Source organism: Notamacropus eugenii, chromosome 2 (genome assembly GCF_028372415.1).
Source record: "Notamacropus eugenii isolate mMacEug1 chromosome 2, mMacEug1.pri_v2, whole genome shotgun sequence".
Classification (NCBI taxonomy): domain Eukaryota; kingdom Metazoa; phylum Chordata; class Mammalia; order Diprotodontia; family Macropodidae; genus Notamacropus; species Notamacropus eugenii.
Window position 1 is genome coordinate 333,244,243 of NC_092873.1, and position 26,822 is coordinate 333,271,064.

A 26,822-nucleotide genomic window follows, 5' to 3' on the forward strand; every position below is an offset into this window, starting at 1 on the left:
AGAAACAGTGCCTCATTAACAAAAGGCATGGATGTTCTTTCAAATCTTCCCAGACCAGACAATGGGTGGGAAAAGATCCTCTTCAATCACATTGAAATAGAGGTGATATACTTCTTGACTATACTAAAACAAAGACAACAAAAGATCCTATTTTATTATCCATTACATGGTGACGGACCATAGTGATAGGATGAGATAAACATTTTCAAAAATGCTAACACAGATATTTGTTTTGCTAGACTATGCTTATTTTTCCTAATAGAAAGCTTTTATCTGACTAGAGGAAAGTATGGTCTCAGAGAGGAGTGGCGTGATGGCAATGAAGGGGGAAAGGGAGAAAAGAAATAAAGATGTCAATGAAACATGTAAAAATGCTCAAAAAAGAAAAGAAGGACATTTAGATTAGGACACAGAAAAGAAAGGCAGTATTGGTTCTACTTCTGTTAAATTTGATACAAGCTTTAAATTATGTTAACAAAACACCAAACAAGCTGCATATGGTACATTCGCTGTTTTATAGGCAATCCTCTTTGTCTATCCTTTCACTATGTAAGAATACAGTTCCTCAGTTAATGTCATCTATAATGTTAAAAATTAATGAAAATGAAATAATCAAAGGTCAGTAGGTACTTAAGAGCCAACATGGAGACAGGTAGATGACCCAGTAGATACAGTAAAGAACTGAGTCAGGAAACTCTGGGTTTGAATCCCACTTTAGACACCTAAGCTATAAGACCCTTGGCAATTTAACCTCTAAGCCTCAGCTTTTTCATTTGTAAAATTTATAAACTAGGGATAATAGCACCTACCTCACAAAGTTGTTGTAAGGCTCAAATAAAATAAAAGAAGAGGCAAAACTTAAATGGTAAATGGAAACCTTGTAATGTTATATGTTAGAATGTTATATATGTTAGGAATTAATATCATTACTATTTTTAAGAACAAATCATGCCAATTTAACCTTATTTCCCTTTATAATAAAGTTGCTAAACTAGTAGACCAAAATAATATCATAGACATAATTTTCCTAAGTTTTAACAATACGTTTTAGTACCTCATGTTATTCTTGTGAAAAAGTTGGAGCAATGTGGCTTACACAAGAATGCAATTAGATGGTTGGAAGTGCAAATTAGGGTCACTTACTGCCACAATTGGTATAAAAGCTTCCTGAGTTTCAGGAATTTTAATATTAGGAAGGCATCTAGTCAGTTTTTCCTTCCCATTTCAATTCCTTCATTTGATGGTAATTGCTCTGCCACTTGGAAGATTATGTGGTCAACCTGTGCCTGCATTAGGAAAAGGAAGAAGGAAACTCATGAACAAGACTTGCAAAAATTTATTAAGGGATATTCTTTATAGGTGGTTGGAGATGATAGTGGGGTACTTCAGTTTTCCAAATCCACTTTCATATTGGACAATGGGAAAGAGAATAAGCATTTCTATGGTGTCTACTATGTGTCAGGACTGTGCTAAGCATTTGCAAAAAAATGATCTCATTTGATATTCATAAGAACATTGGAAGGTAGGTACTATTCTCCCTATTTTATAATTGAGGAAACTGAGGCAGAGATTAAGTTGCTCTGAGTCACATAGTTCATAAGCATTTGAGGACCACATTTGAACTCAGGTCTTGTCTCTAGAACCCCTATCCACTGAACCACTAGCTATTTCTGTTATTTTTATAGCTACTCAGATTGTGAGGCAGTTCCAAAGATGGCATCTGAGGTTTCCCTTTTTGTATAGGGAAAGCCCCATCTTTGATGTGTTTTAGAAATCCTCTTTCCTTTTCTAGGTTTCGGGATGGTAATTAGTGGAGGTAGGTGTTATCAGTTCTGTCAACTTCCAGATAGATGTTTTTGAATATAATAAGTGGTTGAAGGTGATGAGAGTGTGGAACTTGAACATCACTTGATTTCCCCAAGATTAGTGAATGAAGGAGATATGAAGGGTCCTGTCTATGATGTCAGCTGCTATAAGGTCATCTGGGTCCAGAAGAACACTTGATTAATAACGTTATGATTGGGTAAAAATAGGAAGACTTTTTTCACTGGTTTTAAGGGAGAATTAACACTTACATACGTATATCAGTTATTTGGCAAGTACAAAGTGAATGTTCTTAAGCTCTTCTGAGTTATGCATCAAAAATTTTACAGAGTTGCTTAGAATAGTTTCATTTCTTTCTCCTTTCCCTCCCTCATATCCTCACAATCCTTTGGATTCTACAAATGAAAAACTAACTCATATTTTATAGAGGAGAGGTAATAAACTCCCTTCATAAAGCTCTTAAAATGTAATAAGTAAAGCAAAAAAGGACTTATTAATGTAGTTATTAATAAATATGTATATGCATGGTTAATAAGAATTATTCCATAGACCGTGATTGTAATTCTTCCTAGTTTTGGTATACTACACAGGTAGTGTGTAATTTATGCCCTGCTTCCAGCCATGAGAGGACTTGACTTTGACATGGCAAGCTCTAAGTAGTTCCTCAGTCTTTCCCCTGCCCAGGGACAACTAAAGGGGGATAGAGTGTTATATTAGTTAAAAGATGAGACTGTTTCCAGCTCAGCCCTTTGAGTTTTACATACCCATGTTGCAGGTAGCATGCATTGTCTCCTTTCTTTCAGTCTTTCAGTAATAATGTTGAGTGTTTTTCTTGAGTTTTCACTCTCCATTATTCCATATTTCTAATAAGTTGTGAAATTTTATCACTTATTTCTCTATATCTTTTACTCCAATTCTTCTTTATGAACACAGCCAACACCTTGGTTCAAACTCTAATCACCTCTCACCTGGAATAGTGCAGTGGCTCCCTAATTGAATTCCTTACCTCAACATACTTGCCACTCTAGTCCATCCTCCATTCCATTTGCAAAGACCATTTTCTTTAAGTTCAGATCTGATCATATCACTCCTTTACTTCAATAAATTACAGTCACTCCCTGTTGCATCCAAGAACAAATGTAAATCCTTATGGTTAGTTTCTAAATCCCTTAGCAACCTGACTCTAACCTCTTTCCAGCTTCACTGGACATTGATCTCCCTCCCATACTCTACATCTAGCCAAACTGGCCTTCTTTCTATTCCATAAATGACACATACATCTCTTGTCTTGACTTTGCACGTCATCTTACATGTTTGGAGTGTACTGTTTCCTCATCTCTATGTCATAGAATCTCTCTTCTTTTAAGAGCTCAGGAAAGTTTATGCTTTACCTTCTATATGAAGCCTTTCCTGATCCCACCATCTACTAGAATTCTTCTTCCCAAATTACCTTGTATTTAGTTACTTTCTATTTATTCTAATTTATTTCTTTTATATTTATTCTGTATGTATGTATCTTTCTATCATCTATCTATCTATATATCTATCCTTGTTAAATCTCTCAGTAGACTATAAGCTTCTTGAAAGTAGAGATTGTTTTTTCTCTTCCTTTCTCCCTCCATACCTCCCTCCCTCCTTTTATTCCTTCCTTCCTTCCATCCCTTCCTTGATCCTTTCTTTGTTCTTTTCTTTGCTCTTTTCTCTGTTTCTTTCTCTCTTTCTCACTCTCTCTCCCTTCCTTCCTTCCTTCCTTCCTTCTTTCCTTCCTTCCTTCCTTCCTTCCTTCCTTCCTTCCTTCCTTCCTTCCTTCCTTCCTTCCTTCCTTCCTTCCTTCCTTCCTTTCTTTTTTTTCTTTCTTCAGTATTTCCTAGTCCTAGCAAAGTGTCTGGCACAAAGCAGGTATTTAATATATGTTGTTGATTGATTGCAGAGGAGCATGATGATGAGCCACATATATTGATCTCATATGGATACTGGATTCAACTTGGTAAGCTTGTGCCTGGGCCCCTGAATGCCTTTTTTCACTTCTCATTTTCTTTTCTGGATAGGTGATGGAACATTGTTCTTGGGTTGGACATATTTAGGCTTAGTGGTGGCCATGTTGACTCATGAGACCCAAAGGTTCTGGGCCCCATTGAATTGGAGCTGACTAGCTACAGGGGAAACTTCTGAATTGGAGAAGATACCTATAAAAAAGAGGACTGGGTGGAAATTTTATCAGGAGTTATGTACTGATAAAGCAGATGTCAGATGTCAGATATTTAATTATCAATCTTCCTAATAGTTTTATGTTCTGGTCAGGTTTAAATATTACCCTCAATAGTTTGTAATGATAGTTAATTTAATATATATAACCTCATTTTAACATTTTGCTTTTTTATTTTTTGGGTAGTGAGGAGAGGGTCAAATGAACATTTGTCCATTTATCATTTCTTATTTAGGTAGGAACAAATTATTTTTCCCATACTTCATTTAAATTGTACATGCTTCATCAATTTATATTGAGTACCTTCTTGATTACTCTTTGAAAAAATACTATATATTATCTAAAATGTAAGTCATAAAAAACATTATTCCCAGGGTGAAGTTTTTAACCAGCTGAATATAAGAAAAGGGTACTCTGTCCTGCCTCTACACCCTCAAAATCCAAGACAATTCACAAAGCAAGTCCAAAATTCAAGACTGAATCCAATCTAAACCACATCCCTGAGTTTGAAACAGGGAATGAACATAATACCCTACCCCCTGTGGGCCCAGCAATGGTTCCTCAACATTAAAAATGTATATATTCCATAGTAAACACTTTTGATTGATTTACATTTCCCATAGCAAAGAAGCACAGCACTTGTAGTTATGAAATTCTAAGAAGCAAAAGCATGCATTTATACAATATAATTAGAAAGGGCTATAGAACTATATAGACCAGACACATTGTAGAAGTGTTGTGGACTGTGCCACAAATTGGTTGGATGATCATAATTGAAGAGTAGTTGTTAGTGTTTGAATGTTAACTGGGAAGAAAGCTTATAGTGAAGTACCCAAGTATCAGGTAAATGTAAGGTTAATGGTGGGTGAGGGGAAGAGTTAAAGATCTTCCCCTCCCGCTAATGGACCTCAGACATCTTTTGTTAATTTCTAATGAGGGGCGTCACAAAGGTCATGCTCTCCAGCCCTGAAAAGAGTATATATACTCTGAGGTGAAGTTTTGCTTTGAGGCTTATTTTTTGGAAAAAGGTTCCTGTGCCAGATGAGACTGTGGGCAGCCATTTTAAGAAGTCCCCTGGCTTTGAAAATCCAGATGATTGGTGTTTCTCTGTCTGATAATGATGTATGTATTGTCTATGTCAGACAGTTGGAAGCCCTGTCTGTTGGTCTTTCTGTTTGTAATTTCTGCTTATAATTTCTGTTTGTATTTTCTCTGAAGTTTATTGTGCTGACTTCTTCCCCTGAACTAAGTGAATGATATATGTGCTTGATTAAAGTAGATTGTTGACTCCTCAAAGTTACTTTCCTTTTAGAAAAGCAAACCTAAGAATCTGTGCAGCAGACCCTCCTGTGTCTGCCAGGGTTCTTGCTGATACACCAAAGGGACTATGTTTGGTCCTATGCTATTTTGCACTTTTAGCAGTGGGTTGGATAAGGTGTACATGACATACACTTGAAATATATAGATGACACAAAGTTTGGAGGGATATCTCACTAACATAATTAATGACAAGAGTCAGAATTATATAAAAAAAGATCTTGATAGGTTATAGCATTGGGTTGAATATCAGAATAAATGTATAGACTTACATTTGGGTTAAAAATATCAACTTCACAAGTACACTTTGAGAGAGGTATGCTTTAGGTCCTAGTCGGGCAAAAAAAAAGAATTGGAGGAGTGGTTCTAGTGGACTGTGAGCTCACTATCAATCAGCTAGCAGTATAATGCAGCAGCCAGAAAAAAGCTAATTTGATCTTAGGCTACAATAAAGAATATCCAGTAACTTATGTTCTTCTGTCCTGGTGAGACCCTACCTAGAATATTATGTTCATTTCTGAAAGTCACAGATTAAGAACATTCACAAGTGAGAGAATGTCCCAGGGAGGGAACACAAGATGGTGAAGAGTTTTCAATCTATGTCATGAAAATTTGTTGAAGAAATTAGGGATGATTAGCTCAGAGAAAAGAGAGATGACTTGGGGAGAATATGATACTGTTCTTTCAAGTATTTAAGAAGATATCATGGGGAAGAGAAATTAAATTTGTTCTGCTTAACTCCAGAGGTCAGATTCAGGAGCAATGGGTGAAAATTAGGGAGAAACATATTTAAGTTTAATATTAGGAGAAAACTCTCTAGCGATTAGAGCTATCTAAACAGAATGGTCTACCTCTGTATGGTATGAGCTCCTTCTCATCACAACTCTTATGGGATGAACAGTTGTTGGGTATATGCTATATCCCCAGTTTCTTCTGTATGGACTAAATGACTTTTTGTGTCTCTAGTTATTCTAAAATTCTCTGATTCTGGGAAGTCCAGTGCTCTTTCCATTATTACATGCTACTTCTTACCAAGATATAATAGAATGCTATTAATTTGTTCTAATGAGTGTGTAAAGGAAAAGATATGATGGAGGTTAGTTTAGGTGGTGAAGAGCAAAAGAGGTAACATGGGAAGTGATATGAACAGAGAAGGAAGAAGAGGCAAAGGTTTGAAGATCTTTTCCAAAGTGTGGAAACTTGAACTTTACCAGGATGAAGAGGATTGGTGGAGACATGTGGTCAGAGCTGAAGGCTGAGATTCAGGGTTGGCAAAAACTATTCTCCTAGCATGTTGAGGGTATTGGAGAAAACAAAGAATGACATTACGGGAAGGGAAATTGAATCATAATCTCATAGGTTCCCCCTCCCTCTCAGTGTAAATATTCACTGTTAGGGGAAACTGAACACACACACACACACACACACACACACACACACACAGAGAGAGAGAGAGGCTTTACAAAGTGCCTTGATGTGCTAAGGAGATTGAAATTCTTTCCTTCCAGTTCTTACTTGAACATATAAACAACATGCAAATTAAAATAAAAAAAAATTCTTTCCTGTGTCAAATTGGGAAATTCTCTGTTTTTGTTGGTGGTGTGACTCACTTTGGGAGTATTCTCACAAGAATGTTATTTGTAGGGATGGGCAAACCTGTTTGGGGAAAAAAAATAAAGATCTCTCTGGAATGTTTACCCATAGCTAGGACCATCATTTAAGATACTTCTGAAGCAGTCTTTTATTCTTTATCAAGAATTTCTATTTACCTAGATTTAGGTCATTACCAGAAACACTATAGCTAGAAGTGCAACAAGGACAAGGCAAACAGGGCAGCTATCTTACACGCAGCCCAGAAGCAAGATTCACTCCACACCTCTCAATCCAACATTGCCACTGTACAGAGCTTCAACCCTTGGGAGTCAGGTTCAGGGGAATGGGTCATGGGCAAAAGTGCAGGGTGGTTGGGATGGGGTACTTCTTGTGTGAAAGATATGAAGGAACATGCAAGCTTTCATATGTTTTGTTGTGAGGAAATGAAGGGGTGGAGGTATTTATGTTTCTCAAAGCAAAAATTTCCTTGGGTATTAAAATTGTCAGCTATGTCTCTGACTAGAGAGATTACCAACAGAAATCCAGTCCTTCCCTGATTCATCACTGAAGACTTTGAGTCTCATTGTTTTCTAGTTTAAAAGTACAAGGTGAAAGATCTTGCTTCATAAACAGGCTAATTCTTGATGCTTCTATGTATATCTTTGATAAATACAGAAAAAATCCCTTAACTTCTTGGAAATATTTGAATTTTAGAGGCAATTTGAGATCAATTTTTGAGATAACGAAAGCTTAAAAATTTTTAATATGAAAAAGATACTTGTGAAAGTTTCAAAATTGCCTCAATCTCATACCTTTAATCAAGAGCAATTTTATTTAAAGGAGCTAGACAGCTAGATTTTGCATGAATAGAGAGTTGAGTTTGCATCAGGAAGACCTGAGTTCAAATTCAGCCTCAGAAACTTCCTAGCTGTGTGACCTGGGGCAAGTCAGTTACCCTTGGCTGATGAAGAAAGCAAGATGACTGTTCTGCACATAGTGGGTTCTACACCTCAACAGAGGTATTTAAACAATGGCTGAGTGACTGCTTTTTAGCTATACTATAGATGAGATTCTTTCAAGCACAGGTTGGAATAGATGGCTTCTGAGGCCATATCTACCTCTGAGATACTATATCTCAATAACTTTGCCAATAAAACTTCATGGACAGAGGTCCACAGGATCACGAAGAGTTGGACATGACCAGATTGACTAAACAGCAGAAACAACAAATGCTCAATCTGGTTTCTTACTATATTCTATATATTACTATTATATATCTACTATATATTACTATATATGTATCTTTTTCCTGCATGTGTGTATTATATATACACATATGTGTACACACATGTGTATTTATGTATGTATGTATGTATACATCTATAGAGAAGGGAACCTAAGATAACTGTGGACAAATGAGAAAAAAAGTGATAAAAGATAATTCAAGAAATGACAGCAAGGTAGTCAAGAAACTTTAAAGATGGGGGAAAAGTAATTTAAAGTCCATTTTAAAAATGGATGAGAATAGATATCAGAATATTTGGCACATGGTAGACATTTGATAAATGATTATTGAATGAATGAATGAATGAATGAATGAATGAATGAATGTCATAGAATATGCTGGCACAAAGTGAAAGCTCGAATTAGGCAAATTCTCTGTGGCTTTTCTAATTATCAAATATTTCTGGAAAAATTACAGTACTGACCAGTGACTTATACAATTTCCCTTTTCCACATCATTCAGAGCAAATTAAGGACTAACCAATGTAAAATATATTTCTAGAATGGAAAAGAGTTACAATCTTCATTAGAGGCACAGAATTACAGAATCACAGTATCTCAGAGGTAGATACGGCCTCAGAAGTCCTCTATTTCAAACTGTGCTTCAAAGAATCTCATCTATGGTATAGTTAAAAAGCAGTCACTCAGCCATTGCTTAAATACCTCTGTTGAGGTGTGGAACCCACTATGTGCAGAACAGTCATCTTACTTTTGAATAGGTCTGATTGTTAGAAAATCTTTCCTTATATTACACAAAAATCTGCCTTTCTGTAACTTTCACTCATTCCTCTTAGTTTGGTCCTTTGGGGTCAAGTAGAACAAGGCTAATATATCTTCCACATGACAGACTTTCAAGTACTTGAAGACAGCTCTTATGATGCCATTAAACCTTTTCTTAATGAGGCTAAACATTCTTAGTCCCTTCAAATGATCAGCTAACGTCAATCTCTCAAAGTCCTTCATTATTCTGAATGTTCTACAGCTACACAGTTTCCTTTATAACATGTGCCTGAACTGCACACACCTCTAAGCCATCTTGATACTTAATTCTTTGATGTGTTATCTTTCCATTGCTTTACAAATATGAATCTTTCTTCCCATACAGATTGTAGATTTCTTATGGCAGAATGGTTTCATATATTTCTTTTATATTGTCCATAGCATTTGAGGGCCACTCACGATGGTGTGTAGCAAGTATTCTTTGAATTGAAAAGTTGGATGATTCCAAGATTCAAGATTGGCTCATTTAGAAATCTATGTTGTATTTGTGAATAATAGATATTTTTTAGACATTGTTTTGATCATGCAATGCAAGTGAATTGCATTCTTTCAACAGTATTTGTTTTGCAATCTCACAATTTTCTGGCCATTATTTTGAAAAAAAAAAAGGTTGAAATGGAAGGCATGGCAGTGAATCAGCAAGTTAAGGTTACCAATTACTCATAACTTAAGCAGATGAGAAAATTACGCCATCTCTACCTTTTAAAAATAACCACATTTTGAAATTAGATTTTAATCATAAAGGTCAGAGGTAGTATAAGTTTAGAAAATCAGAAATTCAGCCTGTGTTAGTATATTGGCAATCCTGCATCAGAATCTCATATGTGTGAAGTTGGCTAAATTAACAGGAACAGATGGGGAGAGACTTTTGTTCCTATGATTTCAATTGTCTCTTATTTTAAGACTGAGTCTCAGCATCCAGGCTTGTGGGTGTCTAAATTCTTATTTTATTTTTACTGTTTGGAAAGTCTCTGAAATGTCACTTGTTAGCTATCCTACTGTAGAAAAGTTCAAAATGATCATTAAAACAACAACATGTATCTAAGGGTCAACTTTGTTCCTATGGAGTTTTTGCTTTTTGTTTTTCACAAATCAGATGCTTAATTTATAGACATTTTAAGACGATTATCAATATTCTTATTCAGGTTGCTATATTTCTGAGGTCAAGGCATTAATCACTTCGAAACTGTGCATCTGGTCCAAAACAATGACTTTAGATAAGACATGACTTCATTTTTCTCTTACCTGCTTCCATTAAGAGAACAACCAGATTTCTGTTCTAGTTGGCCATATTTTTTTTTTTTACTTAACTTTTGACATTTATTTTCACAAAATTTTGGGTTACAAATTTTCTCCCCTTTTATCCCCTCCCCCCCCCAAACCCAAGCATTCTGATTGCCCCTGTGACCAATCTGCTCTCTCTTCTGTCCTCCCTCTCAGCCCTTGTCTCCATCTTCTCTTTTGTCTTGTAGGGCCAGATAGCTTTCTTTACCCCTTAACCTGTATTATTTCCTAGTGGTAAGAACATTACAGTTGATCCTAACACTTTGAGTTCCAACTTCTTTACCTCCCTCCCTCCCCACCCCTTCCCTTTGGAAGGCAAGCAATTCAATATAGGCCAAATCTGTGTAGTTTTGCAAATGATTTCCATAATAGTTGTGTTGTATAGGACTAACTATATTTCCCTCCATCCTATCCTGTCCCCCATTACTTCTATTCTCTTATGATCCTTTCCCTCCCCCTGAGTGACGACCTCGGATTGAATTCTCCTCCCCATGCCCCCCCCTTATCGTCCCCCCCACCCTGCTTGTGCCCTTGTCCCCCACTCTCCTGTATTGTGAGATAGGTTTTCCTATCAAAATGAGTGTGCATTTTATTCTTTCCTTTAGTGGAATGTGATGAGAATAGACTTCATGTTTTTCTCTTGCCTCCCCTCTTTATCCCTCCACTAATAAGTCTTTTGCTTGCCTCTTTTATGAGAGATAATTTGCCCCATTCCATTTCTCCCTTTCTCCTCCCAATATTTCTCTCTCACTGCTTGATTTCATTTTTTTTTAAGATATGATCCCATCCTCTTCAATTCACTCTGTGCACTCTGTCTCTATGTATGTGTGCGTGTGTGCATGTGTGTGTGTGTAATCCCACCCAGTACCCAGACTGAAATGTTTCAAGAGTTACAAATATTTTCTTTCCATGTAGGAATGTAAACAGTTCAACTTTAGCAAGTCCTTTATGACTTCTCTTTGCTGTTCACCTTTTCATGGTTCTCTTCATTCTTGTGTTTGAAAGTCAAATTTTCTTTTCAGCTCTGGTCTTTTCATCAAGAAAATTTGAAAATCCTCTATTTCATTAAAAGACCATTTTTTCTCCTGAAGTATTATACTCAGTTTTTCTGGGTAGGTGATTCTTGGTTTTAGTCCTACTACCTTTGACTTCTGGAATATCCTATTCCATGCCCTTCGAACCCTTAATGTAGAGGGTGCTAGATCTTGTGTTACCCTGATTGTATTTCCACAATACTTGAATTGTTTCTTTCTAGCTGCTTGCAATATTTTCTCTTTCACCTGGGAATTCTGGAATTTGGCCACAATATTCCTAGGAGTTTCTCTTTTTGGATCTCTTTCATGCGGTGTTCTGTGGATTCCTTGAATATTTATTTTGCCCTCTGGTTCTAGAATTTCAGGGCAGTTTTCCTTGATAATTTCATGGAAGATGATGTCTAGGCTCTTTTTTTGATCATGGTTTTCAGGTAGTCCCAAAATTTTTACATTTTCTCTCCTGAATCTATTTTCCAGGTCAGTTGATTTTCCAATAAGATATTTCACATTATCTTCCATTTTTCCAATCTTCTTGCTATGTTCTGTGATATCTGTCTTTCTCACAAAGTCCTTAGTGTCTATCTGTACCATTCTAGTTTTGAAAGAACTATTTTCTTCAGTGAGCTTTTGAATCTCCTTTTCCATTTGGCTAATTCTGCTTTTGAAAGCATTCTTCTCCTCATTGGCTTTTTGAACCTCTTTTGCCAATTGAGTTAGGCTAGTTTTCAAGGTGTTAATTTCTTCAACATTTTTTTGGTTCTCCTTTAGCAGGGAGCTCATCTGCTTTTCATGCTTTTCTTTCGACCCTCTCATTTCTCTTCCCAGTTTTTCCTCCATCTCTCTAACTTGATTTTCAAAATTCTTTTTGAGCTCTTCCATGGCCTGAGCCCATTGGGTGGGCTGGGACACAGAATCCTTGATTTCTCTGTCTTTGCCTGATGGTAAGCATTGTTCTTCCTCATCAGAAAGGAAGGGAGGAAATGTCTGGTCTCCAAGAAAGTACCCTTCAATAGTTTTATTTCTTTTCCCTTTTCTGGGCATTCTCCCCAGCCCGTGACTTGTCCTCTGAATATTCTCCTCACTCCCACCTCGCCTCCTGGTCCTCCCAGCCAGTGTTTGGGGACTGAGATTCAAATGCTGCTTCCCGCCTTAGGGCTTTTGGTGGGGGCAGGGCTGCTATTCAGTGTGAGAATTAAATTCAGGTGGTCAGGTTGGAGCAGGGCCGCCTCTCAGGCTCAGTTCCCTCAGGGGGTTTATGTACAGACCTTCCACAATGGATCCAGGCTCCCGCACGCTTGAGGAGCCCCTGTCTGCAGCCGCCTCTCAGCTTCTACCTCCCAGGGGGGGGCCTGAGCCATGGGGGCACCCCACTCCCCTCTCGACCTGCCAAAGAGACTCTCTCACCAACCCCCGTCACCTGTGGGTAGCGGGACTTGTTCCACCGCTGGAGATCCCGTCCCTGAAGCCTGCTCAGATCTGTACCTCTCGGAGCCGCGGACACCGTAGGTCTGGGCTGGGCTCTGCGTCTGCAGTGCGACGGATCTTTTGCGAGAGGTTTGCACGTCCCTCTGTGGGTGGAGGGACCCGGGTGGCTGCTGGAGATCCCGTCCCCGTAGCCCGCTCAGATCTTTTCCTCTCGGTGTCGCAGCTGCTGCAGGACTGCACTCATCTCCCAGTCCCGGCGCCCAGTCCGCAGCGCGAAGGACCCCCCGCGAGAGGTTTGCAGGTCTCTCCTGAACAGAAATCTCCCTCGGTCCAATATTCCGTGGCCTCTGGGTGCAGAATTCACCGTGAGTTGGTCCCCTCTAGCCGTTCTGTGGGTTGTGGGTTCAGAGCTATGTGTATGTGCGTCTTTCTACTCCGCCATCTTGGCTCCACCCCCCATATTTTCTTTAAGTTTTTCTTCATATCGAGGCTTCCTTTTGGAATGCTTAGCATCTTGGGAAATGTAGTTTGGTGTTCACAGGAGTTTACTATTGGCATCCAAATATGTTGGGTCATAACTGATTCCTAACTCTCTGTTTTCAAACCATGGGTACAGAGAGAAGGAACTGACATTTTAGGGATTGAAATTTCAGAAGGTGGGTATACTTTTCCTTTTTTTGCTTTTTAGGCAACTCAGTAGAAGTTTAAATCCTGCTTTAGACACTTACTAACTAGGTTATCCTGGGTAAATCACTTAACCTCTATTTACCTCTGTGTCCTCATTTCTTCATTAAAATGAGAATAATAATAGTACCTACCTCATAGGGTTGTTGTGATGATAAAATGAGATGCTATTTGTAAAGGACATTGTAAATCTTAAAGAATTACATAATTATTAGCTATTATTTTAATTAAAATAATTTTTTCCTCTACAACTTCAGTAATAGTATACAGGCTATATTACATAGAGCACTGTCCCTTCTGTCAGAAGCCTTAAGAAATTCTAGACACCTGGGAATTTAGTCAGGGGGAAGAAACCATCCCACCCTATTGATACACTAAATAGATGAGAATATATCTCAATCAATCAGTTATAGTTTTTAGACTAAGTTTAAAAAGTCAAAATGAAAAACAAATTAGCTATGTCCCTTGAACTGTCTATAAAATACTAGGTTAGTTGTTTGTTGTTCTGTTATTTTATAGTCATGTCTGCATGACCACATTTTGGATTTTCTTGGCAAAGATATTGGAGTGGTTTGCCATTTCCTTCTCCAGTTCATTTTACAGATGAGGAAATTGAGGCAAATAGGATTAAGTGACTTGTCCAGGCTCACACAACTAGTTAGTGTCTGAGGCCAGATTTGAACCCTAAAAGATGAGTCTTCCAGAGCCTGGCACTCTCTCCACTCTATCTAACAGTTAAAAATACAATAATTTTAGAAATTCAAGCACATGTGGTGTTCTAGCTAAATCTTCGGAAAACGAACCTCTTTCTTAAAAAGATGTTTCTACTCTCGCCTTTATCTACCTTCCCTTCCCCTTTCCCCCCACTTTTGACTTAAGGAAGCCCTTTCAAGCTACATGGGACCTCCTATCTTTCCATCAATGTCCTCTGATCAGTTAAAAACAAATGCACTGGAAGCCAAGGACAGATGGGCTGAAGATTTCTAACTCCACAAGGAGCTTGGCAAGGAAACTACATTGTGTTAATGGTAAGTTATTGAATGACTTATAAATGGAAGAAAAGGACTTCCACCACCAGGAGCTGTGTTAGCCTTTTGTCACATGTGCTTGCTATACTTTGAGCCTATTTTCCCTGGGACTCTGTGTGTATTTGGGGGAGTAGATGTCATGGAATTTTGTGGGGTGATGTTTTGTATCACTGTTCTTATGGTACCACCTCAACAAATACCCCTTTCTTAAAGATGCTTGACTGGATGACTAAAATGACTTTCACCTGATAATATTCTAGGGGAAACACACTGGTAGGGGCTTAAACTTATGGTTGTTGCCTTTTGTTCTTCAAGAAGACTAAAATGATATCACTATACTGCAGTCAGAGTACAATATGTCCACATATGGCTGCCTTGGGATGTGATAAGTTGTCTATCGTTGTCATATCCGATAATTTTTCTTAATCTTGATGTTTTTTTACTTCTCTGTAGTATTTGTCATTACTGGACATTGCCTTGTTCTGTACACTTTCTTTTTGTATATTATGTGTGTACGTACATGCATGTGTGCGTGCGTGCGTGTGTGTGTGTGTGTGTGTGAGACTGTCAGTTCTCTTCCTGCCTATCTGACCACTCCTACTCAATCTCCTTTATTGTTTTATAATCCATATCATATTCATTAGACTGTCCTAGGACCCATTCTCTTCTTTATCTAATTTACTCAATTGTTAGACTGATTGGCTCCTATAAGTTTAATTGTCACATATCCTCCTTAATGACTCATCTGGGTCTAATCTAGTACACTGCCTGTATTAGATGTTTCAAATTGGATTTCCATAGACATTTACCAAGTCACCATGGACAAAATAAAACTCATCTGTATAAATGAAAGCTGGTGATACACAAATATTACACATACACACACAATTTATATATTATGTATAAATATAATATGCGCATACACACATATAAGCATAGACATGTAAAACTAATTCTGTATATAAAACTGTTAACTCTATATAACTATATAACTTCTTATAACTGATATATAAATAACTGTATATAGATATGGATTTAAATATATGTATATATATTCATATCTGTATAGTTATATTTATAAGTATATACAGTTTTATATATATGTATATTTTTTATATAGTACCAATAAGAGCTGGTGATATTCATATACACACACATATTTCTGAATCACCATAGATTATTGCCAGATTGTTCTTTCTGTATCTCTGCCTCTTCCTCTTTCTCTCTTGATATGCATGTATGTGTGTGTGTGTGTGTGCACTGTTAACTTGGTATTAGGAAATGAGTGGATATCCTACCTCTGATACTGAATAGTTATGGATTTATGTTCCCTGAGTCTTACTTTTCTCATTTGTAAAAGAGATTATGATCATATAATGTACATCATAGGACTATTATGAACATAAAATTCAAATCATTTGCAAATGCCAGGAGTTATCAATATTGTCTCTCAAGTTCAAACAGCAGACTCAGTTGAGAGATGAGGTCAGAAGCTAGGTGGCAAAAGGTTGAGGAGTGAGTGAAAGGAGACAGAGTAAACTTTTTCTTTTTTTTTTAAATGTATTTATTTAACTTTTAACATTCATTTTCATAAAATTTTTGGTTCCAAATTTTCTCCCCATTTGTACCCTCCCCCCATCCCAAAACACCGAGCATTCTAATTACCCCTATCACCAATCTGCCCTCTCTTCTGTCATCCCTCCCTACCCTTGTCCCCATCTTCTTTTTTGTCTTGTAGGGCCAGATAATTTTCTATACCTCTTTAACTGTATTTCTTATTTCCTAGTAGCAAGAACAAAACTTGACAGTTGTTCCTAAAACTTTGAGTTCCAACTTCTCTTCATCCCTCCTTCCCCACCCATTCCTTTTGGAAGGCAAGCAATTCAATATAGGCCATATCTGTGTGGTTTTGCAAACGACTTCCATAATAGTCATTTTGTGTAAGACTAACTATGCTTCCCTCCATCCTATCCTGCCCCCCATTGCTTCTTTTCTCTCTTTTGATCCTGTCCCTCCCCATGAGTGCTGACTTCAAATTGCTCTCTCCTTCCATTGCCCTCCCTTCCATCATCCCCCCAACCCTGTTTATCCCCTTCTCCTCCACTTTCCCGTATTGTAAGACAGGTTGTCTTACAAAAGAGTGTGCTCTTTATTCCTTCCTTTAGTGGAATGTGATGAGAGTAAACTTCATGTTTTTCTCTCACCTCCCCTTTTTATCCCTGCACTAAAAAGTCTTTTGCTTGCCTCTTTTATGAGAGATAGTTTGCCCCATTCCATTTCTCCCTTTCTCCTCCCCATATATTTCTGTCTCACCACTTAATTTCATTTTTTAAAGATATGATCCCATCCTCTTCAATTCACTCTGTGCTCCCTGTCTCTCTGTGTGTATGTGCGTGTGTGTATGTCTGTGTGTGTGTGTCTGTGTGTGTAATCCCACCTACTACCCAGATACTGAAAAGTTTCAAGAGTTACAAATATTGTCTTTCCATGTAGGAATGTAAACAATTCAACTTTAGTAAGTCCCTTATGACTTCTCTTTGCTGTTTACCTTTTCATGCTTCTCTTCATTCTTGTGTTTGAAAATCAAATTTTCTTTTCAGCTCTGGTCTTTTCATTAAGAATGCTTGAAAGTCCTCTATTTCATTGAAAGACCATTTTTTCCCCTGAAGTATTATACTCAGTTTTGCTGGGTAGGTAATTCTTGGTTTTAGTCCTACTACCTTTGACTTCTGGAATATCATATTCCATGCCCTTCGATCCCTTAATGTAGAAGCTGCTAGATCTTGTGTTATCCTGATTGTATTTCCACAATACTTGAATTGTTTCTTTCTAGCTGCTTGCAATATTTTCTCCTTGACCAGGGAACTCTGGAATTTGGCCACAATGTTCCTAGGAGTTTCTCTTTTTGGATCTCTTTGAGGCAGGGATCTGTGGATTCCTTGAATACTTATTTTGCCCTCTGGTTCTAGAATCTCAGGGCAGTTTTCTTTGATAATTTCATGGAAGATGATGTCTAGGCTCTTTTTTTGATCATGGCTTTCAGATAGTCCCATAATTTTTAAATTGTCTCTTCTGGATCTATTTTCCAGGTCAGTTGTTTTTCCAATGAGATATTTCACATTATCTTCCATTTTTTCATTCTTTTGGTTTTGTTTTGTTATTTCTTGGTTTCTCATAAAGTCATTAGCCTCCATCTGTTCCATTCTAATTTTGAAAGAACTATTTTCTTCAGTGAGCTTTTGGACCTCCTTTTCCATTTGGCTAATTCTGGTTTTCAAAGCATTCTTCTCCTCCTTGGCTTTTTGAACCTCTTTTGCCAATTGAGTTAGCTTATTTTTCAAGGTGTTATTTTCTTCAGCATTTTTTTGGGTCTCCTTTAGCAGGGTGTTGACCTGCTTTTCACGCTTTTCTTTCATCTCTCTCATTTCTCTTCCCAGTTTTTCCTCCACCTCTCTAACTTGATTTTCAAAATTCTTTTTGAGCTCTTCCATGGCCTGAGCCCATGGAATATTTATTCTGGATGTTTGGGATACAGAAGCCTTGACTTCTGTGTCTTTCCCTGATGGTAAGCATTATTCTTCCTCATCTGAAAGGAAGGGAGGAGATATCTGTTCACCAAGAAAGTACCCTATGATCTTATTTTTTTCCCCTTTTTCTGGGCCTTTTCCCAGCCAGTTACTTGACTTCTGAGTGTCCTCTCCACACGCACCACTCCTCCGGATCTGCCCAGCCAGAGCTTGGGGTCTGAGATTCAAATACTGCTTCCCAGCCTCAGGGCTTTGGGCTGGGGTGGGGCTGCTATTCAGTGTGAGATTAAGTTCAGGTGCTCAGGTTGGGGCAGGGCTGCCTCACAGGGCTCAGTTCCCTCATGGACCTTCAACAATGGATCTGAGCTCCTGCCTGCTTTGGGAGCCCTTGTCTGCTGCTGCCTCAGCTGCTGCCTCCCAAGGGGGCCTGAGTCATGGGGACACCTCGCTCCTCTCTTGGAGATTTGAAAAGACCCTCTCACTGACCTTTAGTGCCTGTGGGTGGAGGGACCTGTGTGGCCACTGGACATTCTGCCCCTGAAGCCTGTTCGGATCTGCTCCCCTCGGTGCTGTGCAGCCAAGGAGGGCTGGACTCTGCTTCTGTCTGGTGCGTGACAGACCTGTCGTGTCAGTTTTTCAGGTGTCTCTGGAACAGAAATCTTCTCCATTCCATTGTTCTGTGTCTTCTTCTGCTCCAGATTTTGTTGGGAGTTCTTCTTTACAGGTATTTTATGGGATGTGGGTTGGGAGCTAGCATATGTGTATCTTTCTACTTTGCCATCTTGGCTCCTCCCCCTCCCCTCCTATGCATTAGTGTTACTCTTGGTGTTGATGGTAGGAGAAGCCTGACCTATAATTAGGGGGATTAAGCTCTCTTTTTCCCCCTCCCACACTCCTTGGCTTACCAATGATAGTAGTAGTTATATCTCAAAAATCTAAGGAGTTCTCCAAAAAGGGAAAGTAAAAGAGGTAAATAATATGAATCTATCATGAATGGATATTTTATTCCTATATTTATATAAATTGTAAAAATTAAATACATCTTTAACAGAATGATTAGAATAACAGTCAGGAACTTAGCTTACTGGTATAATCAGTTGAGAGGCTATTATTTTAAGGGTCATCAAAATATAGATCAGTTGTGCAAGGAAAATCAGGCATTTCACATTTCACCTTAGCCCTAGGCATTGCCTGATGACTCAGGGTACATGTCTGCTGGTAAAACAGGCCAGGTCTGGCTCCCATCCTGACCCTGCATAAACTCTTTGATGAAGTTTTCCCAGTCATCAGACACTTATCCAGTGGACACCATTTGGGTCACTGCCAATAGATACTGTACTGTAGCCTTGCTGTAACATTGCTACTGTCATAGCTAGATTTCCATGGCTTTCTTTTAAAAAAAAACATTTTTATTGATATTTTTAACATCTCCATAATTTTTCTGAATATCTTCCCTCCCCCAGAGATATCTCACATATTAAATAATATTATATTTTATTTTAAAATCTGTTATTTATTCATTTATTTTAAATTTTTAAAAATTGGGTTACATATTCTCTCTTTCCTTTCTGCCTTTACCCCACCTATTGAGAAGGCAATTATATCACTTTTACCTGAGAAATCATGCAAGACAGAAAAGAAAGATAAGGAAAAAAAATAATTCAATTTGAACTCAAAGTTCATCAATTCTCTCTCTGGAGGTACATAGCATTTTTCATCACGAGTCCTTTTGTATTTAGACCTTCATAAGTCCATGCCACAAGAAGACAAAACTTGCTTTCATGGCTTAGCATTTTTTTGTCATCAGCAATGAGTAGGTATCAAAAGATCATTGGGTCAAGTTAAGGTTGGAAAGCTTTTTAAGTTTAAAGTAATAAGTTTAAAAGTGTGTGTATGTATTATTCATATGTGTATATATATATATAAGTATACAAACACATATGCATACGTACATATACAAATATATACACACACACACTTTTTTTGTATGTTTATATCTGCGATTTCACTGGTGTAGAAAACTCAACATGAAAACTCTTGCTACCAGTTTGGGTCAGCAACTCATTTATAACATAATTTTAGGGTTTCTTGGAGGTACTGAGGGGTTAAATGATGTCACGTAGTCAGCATATATCAGAGGCAGGAATTGAATATAGGTATTCCTAGATCTATCCACTATGTGATTCTGTTTTTCAGGTATGTACAGAAAGACAGGGACAGCTAAGTGGACTATAGTGCATAGCACATTGGGTCTGGAGTCAGGAAGACTCAACTTCCTGAGTTCAAATCCAGCCTCACACACTTACTAGTTATATGATCCTCAGCAAGTCACTTAATCCTGTTTGCCTATTTCCTCATCTGAAAAAATGAGTTGAAGAAGGACATGGCGAACCGTTCCAATAACTTTGTCAAGAAAACTCCAAATAGGGTCACTAAAACCCCAAAATGGAATCTGAAGAGTTAGATACAACAGAAAATGACTTAACAACAACAAAAAATCAAAAAGGAATACAAGATATATAGGTTCTGGATCTACCCTCTTAATCTCCACTCATTTTGGCAATATGGGTCCCCAGAACACAGCTACTGTATCTTCACTGAGTATTCTCAGGAGTAACTTTGAATTATTCAGGTATTTTTGTTTATGTTATAGCTCACAAGCCCTATCAGTGGACTTCTCTCACAGATTATCATTTAATATCAGACAGCCAATCTGAATAAGCTTTGAAGATGGGATGTTTTACTATTGCATAATAGTAAGAACAATTGGAATGTAACATCCTCCAAAGATGCAGAATGTACTCTTCCATGAGTACGTCCAAATTCCAGGTGTAAGTGGGCTCAAGCTTAGGGAATATGTGGGAAAAGGGTAACTTACGGCTCCTGTTTACTGAAAGTTTCTTTTTCCTCTTTGTGAAGATACTTATGAGATTCCTCATAGGGATGATGTTGTTTTTCTGCTGGCTGTTTTTGTAGAAACTGAAGTTACATTTCCTCTGTGTGTTTTGTCTCATTTCACCTCCAGATGCAGATACCATCAAGAGTCTAGGATGACTATGAAAAATTTTAAATCCTCTGACCTTCTAAATGTCACAAGATTCTCCTCCTTTTGAAGAGCAGTGGAAAAGATACCAAAAAAAAAAAATGGTTGACAACTGGGCTCTTTGCCATCCCCCAAAATGTCTCCCTCTCAGTCAAGGGTTTGACTACAATTCTCTCTCCTCTTCACTGTCAGACATATGAATGCCAAGGTTCTGAACTAGCTCTGAACTAGTGTGACCAGGTCTTTTCAAATCCAATTGTACTTCCTGTACAACATCATTACACTCTAACCAATGGATTTCAAGGATTTCTAAGTTGGCCAAGAAATTTCAAACCTATTCTAAAGCCTTTGACTGAAGGATTAATTGATTGATTCAGTAGAGATGCCTAGGCATCATTTGGTTCATTGACTCAAAGTCTTACACACACACACAAACACACAAATGTGTGTAGATATATATTTATATATATAGATAGATATATATTACATACATGCATATACATACATATGCACACACACACATGTGCTTCACCCTAAAAAGCAACAAAGTAGCGATCATGAAATCACAGAATCCTAGAGTTGGAAGGGACATCATCCAATCTGATATGAGACAATGTGGTATATGATGGAAGGAACATGAGATGTGAAATCAAAAGACTCGGATTCAAATCTCAACTTCACTTCTGATACAAACCACTAACCTTGTACAAGTCACTTAGATCCTCTAGGTTTCAGATGCTGAAGCTGTGAAGTGAAGGGGTTGAATTAGATGATCTTCTAGGCCCATTCCAGTCCTAAATCTACATAGGACAAGTACTCATTCAGTTCTTGCCTGAAGACTTCCAGGAAGAGGTGATTTATTAATTTTGGAAGCCTCTCATTCCACTTTTAGATAAAAATCCCTCCTTACATTGAACTGAAATATGTGTCTGCACTCTGGTAAATCAATAATCTTTTCTTACAGCAGAGTTTGTTTTTCTGGATACCTGACTTTGGCCAGTGGTCTGACAAATAAGCTCAGTCAGCATGTGTAGATTGGGATCACTAACTTGCTTCTCTAGTGCAGTTAATAAGACAGCAGGAGGGAGCTCCTTGGGAGGTGACTTGCTAACTTACACCAGGGAAAAGAGGCAAGAAGCTGCCTTTGGACTGTCAAAAAAAAAAGAAACCCAACAAAAAACACAAAACCAAAAAACAACTGGCTGCTTTCAGTCTGTCTCTTCCACTGTCCCAGGAAGCCAATTTACTGCTAGCTGATCGGTGCTGACAGAGGCTGTTTCCATTTTCAGGAATTCATTATAAAATCTCTTGCCCAGTTAAGGGCTGAGTTAGGTGTCTCCTCCTCCCCACCCTTCAAAACCCTTCATAAAGCATATGTATTGCATGCATCTCTCTGAGCCTCACCCATCTACTGGGGTGCCAGTGGGTATGTTCCATGCTGATCTGGAGATAAAATGGAATTTAAGCATTCTCTCTCTCTCTCTCTCTCTCTCTCTCTCTCTCTCTCTCTCTCTCTCTCTCTCTGTCTTTCTCTCTCCCTCCCTCCCTCTCTCATAACCATAATACTAGCAATTCAAGAAATGGAGATATAACCACTTAGTGAACAGTGGTATATGGTGCAGAGGTTGAATGCCCTTTGCATGGGAAAAGTACCCTGGCTTGTTGGTCTTTTTTATGGAAGAAATAGGAAAGGGGCTTGGGGAAGGCAATCTAGATTTTTAATAAAATGGATGCCCCCACCCCCTTCACATAGTGCGAAACTTAGAGTGGTTGCCAGTGGCACTAAAAACTGTCTGACCACTTTCAGAAATTCAGTCACCTCTTAAACACTTAGAGGCCAAATGGAGTGAAAACCAGTTTTCAGAAGAGTTTCCAAGGAAGTAGAAAGTTTCCACACCCTAAATCTTTCACTGAAAGAAATGGAAACTGGGTTACAGCTGCCAACAAGTCTGAATTGTTGTGTCACAGGCTGTTGAACATTATATTTGGCAATAAAAATGTGAACATGCTCAGTGCTATATTAAAGTGAAATTTGAAAAACTGAACTTGACAATGAGGGGGGAAGGGTTATTTATTTACTCATTTATTTATTTATCTTAAGCACTGTTTTGTCATTTTAAATAACCATCAGAAAAACAAGAGCAGGAGCAGGAGGAATCCTAATCCAAATCCAAAGGAAGGCAATCAATACTGTGAAAGACCATGGGGTTCTAGCATATGAGGATAGATATGTTTGGCCTAAAAAAGAGAAGAGGTGAGGAAAGCTGTAATTGTAATCCTGACTTATTAGCAAAATTATAATGTGGAAAGCTTGTTGTGTTTGAGACTTGGGGTGATGTAGGAAAGGGAGTTAAGAGTCAGGGTTACAATTTCAAAGACTAAATATAAGAAATATTTCCAAATAATTAGAGCTGTGGAATCAGTGTACTCCTTCTGGACATAGTAGGTTCTCCCTCACCAGATATCTTCATACAAAGACTGGGTCAACACTTATTGGGTATAAACAGGCTTTTTTTTTTTTTAAAACAGTTATAGATGGACTAGAAACCCTAAAATCACTTCCAAATCTGAGATTCTGTTTATAAATTTCTCTGATTCTGTGAATGGAAGCAAGAAAGGAACTAACAAAAAACATGCCTGATGGAGTTTTGCTTACTTGTTCAACTTTTCTTTTTTGCTCTTTTCCTTTTGAAATTACTATAAGATTTCACAGCTCTTGAGATTAGTACAAGATTGATAAACAGACATACCCTCTGGATGCAGGTTAATGAAAAGTTGTAACATGTGAACAATATTGTAGATGCTTTTCATTCTACTTGGGTTCATAGATGCTTGTTAAATTTAATAATTTCTTTTGTGATCATTATGAAAAATACCAATAATAGAATCAAGAATAATCAGTTCTGAACAATTCATCATCCAGAATGATCCCAGAAGAAGATATTTATTGTCTAAATATCTGAGTCTACTTATAATGTTTGTGGAAAGAAGTAAATGATGCTAGTCTCACTGTGTTACCCACCTGCCCCCCGGACTCACTGCTTGCTGTTTCAGCAGAGCTAAAATTATACTGGATCAAGTATCAATCAGCGTTCCAGATGACACAGTGAGACTGTCATCCAGTACTTCTTTCCACAGAAATTATAAGTAGGTTTTGGTATTAAGACAATAATTATCTTCTTCTGGGATCATTTTGAATGATGCATTGTTCAGAATTAATTGTTCTTGATTCTATTACTGGAACTTTTTATAATGCAAAAAATAAATTATTAAATTTAACAAGCATCTATGAACCCAAGTTCCTAGATTACATTATTGAATACAATACATCACTTTATTAAATTTAATAAGTATTTGGAATGAGATAGGTTGGAAGATAGCCTTATCCTCAGCCCTAGAAGTCTTCACCTCCCAGATAGTGTGGGGAGTCAGATGTAAGAGTGGAGGAAGATTGAGGTATCCTCTGCTGACCAGCAACATCAGGCTCAGCTGTGCTGCTGAGAAGAGATCCTGAGTGAGAAGGACCTAGCACACACCTAGTGAATGCAGAAATAGTGGGGTGGAGATATTGCTCTCAGTGGACACTTAAAAGAGAGCTGAGTTCTTGGTCTCAGTTCCAGGTCAAAAAGGAGAACTGAATGTCATAGATTCTGGATGGTTCTTGGGGAGAAAGAGCATTTCCAGGATAGTGTGTTGGGGTATCCTATTTGTGACTTGGAGGGGAAAAGGAGTACAGTGGATGGACACAGGACAAAACTCTAAAAATAACAGCAAGAAGGACCTGAGGCCAGAGGCTCTATCCGCTATGCCCCAAGATTAAAGGTGATTACAATAACAAGCTGCTATTTTTAAAAAATGAACAGGCAAAGGAGAAAGAACCCAACCATAGACAGTTGCTTTGAAAATAGAGAATAAAGGGGTTTGTCCCCAGAGGAAAAAACTGAAACAAAAAAAAGGCTCTTCTTCCCTAAAGGGTCATTTGCCCTAAAAAGAATTCATAGAAGAACTAAAAAAGCCCTTCAAAAATCAAATAAGAGAAATTAAGGAACTAGTTGAGAAAAAAACAAGAATATTAAGAGGAAAGTCCACCAACTGGTAAAGGAAATCCAGAATCTTAAGGAAAAAAATGACTCCTTGAAAATTAGAATTATCAAGGGGAAGCCAGGAAAACTTTAAGAAACCAAGAAATAATCAAACAGAATAAAAAGAATGAAAAGATAGGGTGAAACATCTTACAAGTAAAACAACTAATCTGGAGAACATATCAAGAAGAGAAAACATAGGGATAATCAGACTTGAGAGCTACAATCATGAGAAGAATCTTGATACAATGATACAACAAATAATTAAAGAGAATTGTCCTGAAATATTTGAACAAGGGAGGAAAGTAAAAATAGAAAAAAAAATCCACTGATCACCAACTAAAAGAGATCCTCAGAGGAAAAGCTGCAGGAATATCATAACCGAACTCCAAATCCCTCAGGTTAAGCAGAAAGTATTATGAGCAACAAGTAAAAACAAACCAATTCAAATATGATGGAGCCACAATTAGAATTACACAAGACCTAGCAGTGGCCACACTAAAAGACTCAGGTCTTGTAACACTATATATTGAAGAGCAAAGGAACTGGGGTTACGCCTGAAGATATCATACCCAGAAAAGTTAAGTATAATCCTGAATGAAAAAAAGGATATTCAATAAATTCACAAACTTTCAAGAGTTTATCACAAAAAGATAATAACTTAATAGAAAATTTTGACATACAAAATCAAAGGAAGATACAAGGCAAACATTAAGACTAATTACAAGGTACTTGATAAAGACAAATTGTTTACTTTTTATACATTGCAATGTAAATTGTGTCTAAGATTGTCATTAGACATTGAGTAGTTCAAAAGAAAGAGAGAAGTAGAGCTGAGTATGATGTGATTCTAAAGAGCAAAATGATGTAGCACAAGGCAAAAAAGAGTAATTATCTCATATAAATGAGGTGGGAGAGGAAGAACTGATACAGAGGAATTAGATGTGGGGAAAAGCAGACAGTTCTAAGTGGAAATGGCTTAAAAAGGCAACAATATGTATATATCTAGAAGGGTATAAAAGTCTTCTAAATATAGAAAGAAATAAGAGGGTAAGGGGATAGGAAGGGGGAAGAGGATAAGGGAAGGATAGGAAACAGGAAAAGGGAGGTATAGAAGAGTGTGTAAATTAATAGAAATGGGATAAAAAGGGAACAACATATATATTAAGAAGGGCATAAAAATCTTCTAAATTCAGAAAGAAATAAAAGGGTAAGGGGATAGGGTAGAGGGAGAGAATAAGGGAGGAATTCTTGAAGGGGGTAGTTTAAAGAATAAGAGGCCAAGGTAGTGGGTAGAAGTAAAGTAGAGGAGTGAGAAGGGGCAGGAATAAGGTGACAAAAGATATTGAGGAAAATAGGAAGGAAGAAAATATACAACAAGTAATTATAGTTTCGAATGTGACCGAGATGAATTTACTTATAAAATGGAAATGATTGACTAAAAATTTGTATTCAACAATCTGATGCTTTCAGGAAGTGCTATAAAATGAGAGATACATATAAACTTAAAATAAAGGTTAGGAGTAAAATTTATTATATAAAAATACTGGGTAGTAATCATCATCTCAGACAAAGTGAAAACTAAACTTAGATTTAATCAAAAGAAAAAAATAGGGAAACTACACTGTATCAGTCATATTAATCAATAATTTTAGATGATATAAAATAACTAGCCAGTATAAAAAATATGAAAGTATACCTGCTAAAACAG